Source organism: Pyricularia oryzae, chromosome 4 (genome assembly GCF_000002495.2).
Source record: "Pyricularia oryzae 70-15 chromosome 4, whole genome shotgun sequence".
NCBI classification, from domain to species: Eukaryota; Fungi; Ascomycota; class Sordariomycetes; order Magnaporthales; family Pyriculariaceae; genus Pyricularia; species Pyricularia oryzae.
In genome coordinates this window covers 1965013-1969818 of record NC_017851.1, presented here as the reverse complement: position 1 = coordinate 1969818, position 4806 = coordinate 1965013, and positions in this window count along the sequence as shown.

Sequence of the window (4806 nt, the reverse complement as noted above, 5' to 3'; positions counted from 1 at the left end):
ACCTACAGATTATAACCAACGGAACTTACTACTAAGCCAGGTAGCTAATCTGGCTGTTCGTTGTTGTGGATCCCAGAAAAGTTTAATATATAGGGTAGATTAAAAATCGCTAGGTCGCCCAAAACGCGAGCTAATTAAATTCGGATTCGACTTCGGGTATAAGGTCGGTATAAGTTGCTTAATAATCAACCTGAGCAGGGTAGGTTTGGGTAGATCGGTTGGTGTCGGGCTAACAAAAATCCAATAATTGCAAACAAAGGAGAAAAATGGTGGTAGTTAGCTAACGAACTAACTAGGTGCCCTACAATTCAATAGGTAAAAACTAAGTTTACAGGGGTTTTAACCCTATAAGCTCTAAAAAAACCTTGTGAATTGGAAGCGTTAGGGGCTTTGTAAGGCCGTCAGCGGGCATTTGTTTGGATTCCAGGTATTTTAGGGTCACTAATCCTTCTGTAACTAACTCCCTTACGTAGTGAAATTTTAATAACGTATGTTTAGTACGTTGGTGGTGCGTAGGGTTGTGTGCGTTAGCTATAGAGCCTGTATTATCTCCAAATATTGCAATAGGGCCTTTTACAGGTAGTCCAATCTCTGTAAATAGGCTTTTAAGCCACTGTGCTTCACGCAGGGCTTCCGCTAAGGCGTCGGTTTCGGCTTCTGGGGTGCTTAAAGCTATAGTACTAGCCTTTTTGCACTTCCACGTTATAGGGCCCCCAGATAGGGTATACAAATATCCGTAAGTGGATTTTGAATCTTCCCTAGCCCCGGCAAAATCGCTGTCACTAAAACCAAGTAATTTTAGGCCTTTAAAACCCCCAATCAAAGAGTTAGGTGGTAAATTAGCTTTAATTACCCTATTTCCGTAGCAGATTGCTAGGGATTTAGTACCTGCTAAGTAGCGAAGTAGGTTTTTAGCTGCCGTTAAGTGGATTGTAGTGGCTTTCGTTAAAAAACGAGATAACCATTGAACCGCAAAACCGATGTCCGGGCGCGTTAATAGCATTAAATACATTAGGGTGCCGATAATACGCTGTAACAATTTGATTTCTAGCGCATTTACGGGTTTGCCCCCACTATATTTTAGCACACCCGGCTGTAAGGGAACAGAAATAGGTTTGCAATCAGCTAATCCGAACGTTGCTAATGCTTCCTCTATATACTGACTTTGATGGAGCCAAAGCAGGCGGTTAGGCCTGTCCCTTATAATCTGAACGCCTAGAAAATAGGCTGCAGGGCCCCTGTCTTCCAATGCGTATATTTTGTTAAAACGGGCTTTTAAATCCTGAATATATTGCAATTTAGGACCTATTAGCAGGCAATCGTCAACAAAAGTAACAATGAAATGCTTGGATTTAGCATTATAAAAGACAGCTGGATCAGAGATTAGCGGCTTAAAACCTTCTGTAAAAAGTAGGCTTTTTAGCTTTGTTTGCCATTCTCTTGGGCCCTGTTTCAGACCGTATAGCGCCTTTTCCAACAGTATAACTTGCATTTCCTTTGGATTATAGCCCATTTGCACTAAAATTTTAGCGGTAGTAGGGCTGCAAGATCTAGCCCAATCGCTAAAACCCTCTGGAATTTGCAAATAAATATCTACGTCGGTAAGGTCACTATTTAAAAACGCACCGATAAAATCGATTTGTTCTATTTCCCAATTTTGTGCATTAGCTATAGCCAATAATATACGCCAGGTGGGCGGTATACTAGTGCTAGCAAAAGTCTCGATATAATCTAGGCCTTCGACCTGTAAAAACCCCCTAACAACAAGCCTGGCTTTATACTTTATAGGCTTATTATTTTCATCCTTTTTTAATTTAAACACCGGCCGGGTAGAGATTAGTCTACGGCCTGTATGCATTTTAATTTTAGGGATAAAACGGAAGGTTTTTGCAGTAACGATCTGGTCGAATTCAGACGCTAAAGCTGCTAACCATTTAGCACTTTCAGGGCTTTTTAGGGCCTGTTGGTAGCTATTTGGTTCGCCGTCTTTAGTGGGCTTTTTCTTTGTTTTCTTTTGGGTTTGATAACAAAGATAATGCACGTAATCGATATCCATAGGATCTGGGTTTTCGAACTGCGAATTTAACTCCATATTCTGTATTTTAGGTGCCGAAAACACCGGAACTTCCGTTATTTTAGGTGCTGAATTAGGCACCGCTACCGTTATAAGCTCTGGGGGGCGAACAGTAGACTGTACAGGCCAGGGAGGAACTGTAATTGCGGGAGGTAGGGGATTATTATCCACTGGATCCAAAGTTTTGGCGCTGTAGATTTCGTCTTCAGGTTCAGAATTAGAATCCCCCTCTAAATCTGGATTTTCCCCCTCTGAAATCTGTAGCGTTTCCCCTGGAATAGCCAAATTTTCAGCGGGTATACCCTCTAAAATTTTTACGGTAGAGGTTTTATATACGGCCCGTCTGGCGGGGGCGTAAACCAACGCTGTAGAATTGGATAAATGGGCTAAAAGCCTTACTGTTTCCGTTCGGGGAGCCAATTTGTTGGATTTTTGGCGTTTTTCCAGCGGTATAATAGCCTGGCATACGGTACCAATAACCCGATAATGGCCTAAATTAGGCCTGTGTGGTAATCCAGGTTGAAATTCGGAATAAAATTCCTCGTAGGGTGTTAACTCCCTGTTAGTTACCGCTGTACGGTTAACTAAATCAACCACGGCTGACAGTAAATAACACCATAAATATAGTGGTAGACCTGCCGCTAAAATGGTAGACCTTAGCCTATCCAAAATAACCCTAACGGACCGTTCCGTTAGCCCGTTTTGGCCATGGTTGTAGGGGTTGGAGGTGCTAAAATTAACACCTTTACTTGCAAACCAATCTTGAAGCTCTGTATTTACCTCGTGCCCCCCATCAAAATGAAATTTAGTGGGGTAGCGCCCGTACGTAGCTTTTAAAACCTTAAAAAAGCCTTTAATAGCCACTAAAACCGTAGGTCCGGCTTTATTCCGTAGTGAGATCGACCACCGAAAACGTGATTTTCGATCCACTAATAACAAAAATACGGGTTTTTTATTGTGAGGGTTAGGTTTAAGGGTTACTGTATCACCCTCTATGGAATCGAGGATATTAGGGGGTGTAGGGAGTGCCCCTTTATTTGTACGCCTAACAGAGGTGGCTTTAATGCAAGTAATGCAGGTAATAGCCCTAATTTTGTCGAAATTAGGTAGACCGTCTGCGTTTTTAGCGGTCTTTTTAAGCAATAACAACCCTATATGCCCTAAGCGCCTGTGCCATAACAGGGCTTTTTGGGCCTGGATTTCGTCACAATCGCCTGTAATTCCGTCTCCTTCAGCTGTTACCCAACCATCGGTAGTTCGATTTAGGCTTAAAGGGAGGTAATTTACAGGGGCCTGCACTAATTCCGGTACTAAAGGAGGTTCTAACAACGGATTTCTTGTGTGGGAAACCCCCTCTTTTTCGGTATTAGCCCCTTTTGTATTAGGCTGCTTAAAAGGGTCATCTAGCGGCTTACCGGGCCTACGGGGCCCAATCTCACGTGGATTTTCAGGGGTTTTTGCACTAAATTTCTGCATTACAGGTAAATCTACGGTTATATCCTTATTTTGTTTGGGATTTAACACTTCCGTTACCGTATTTTCTCCCGGTTCCGAATCGGTGTAGATTTTATAGTCGTCTTGGTCTTCAGGGACTATATTATTTAGTTTTACCTCCAACGGGGCTGCGTAGCCCTTTGTAACCCCCTGTAAGGTTAGGCTAGAGGCGGTGCTATATTCACCAATTACACAGGCGTAATTCGAAACCGTAGATGTAGTATTTCGAATAAGGATATCGCACCCTTTTACCTCCAAACAGAACGAATTTTTGGCGGTATTTAGGCGTCCCCACGCCTTGCGATCCCGATCGTACAGGGTATTTTTTAATAATACGCCCCCTGTATTGTAGTGTATTAGCCCACTAACGATATTTATTCCAAACGAGGGGATATATAGCACGTTATTTAACGTAACCTCTCTAAATTCGTCAATTTTGGAGCCATACCGGACCTGTATTTTAACAGTTCCAGTGCCAATAGGCCTAACAGGGCCACCTCCGGTACCGATTTCGACTGTTGAGCCGGGGGTATAATCGGTAAAAAATTGCTTATTTGCAAAGATATGGTGCGTGCTACCTGTATCGTACAGGACCGGGTAGCCTAGCCGTCGGGGCTTAGGGTCCCTATTTACGCCGCTTCCAGGCTTCGTCTTAGCCTTAGAATTAGTTGCTAATACCTGTGGTTTTAGCGTTTTACCGGTATAATCGGGTTCCGAATCCGATTCCGAACATAATTCTATAACCCCGCTAATAGCGGAATTAACCTCCTGTTGCAGTGCCCGGTACGGTAAATTACCGCCCGAATCGCCTGCCTGTTCCAGGGCGTTATACGCTGCGCAAACGCTAACGTCACCTGGAATCGAGCCCGTAAATAACTCGAAATCCATTGAAATCATGGAAGTTCCAGCGTTCGATTCGCTGGAATTGGAGGATTTATTATCTTTTGCAATAGCCGAATCCGAATTAGGGGTTGATTTGCCCTTTTTTCGTGATTTGGAGGTGCCGTCCTGCCCATTATTTTCCTTTTTAGCGTCCTTTTTAGCGCCTTTTTTCCCTGATTTTCGACCTTCAGCCCTGTAATTAGTGGCTTTGGCAGTTGTAGAGCCTGAAATCGAATTTTCGGATATAAGGTCCGCCATAAGGTATTGCAAATTTAATCGATCCGAATTTTGGCCTATAGCCTGCAGGGCCCGTTGGGTACTGCGTTGGCGTTCGGTCCAGGTAGGGAACGTCCCCT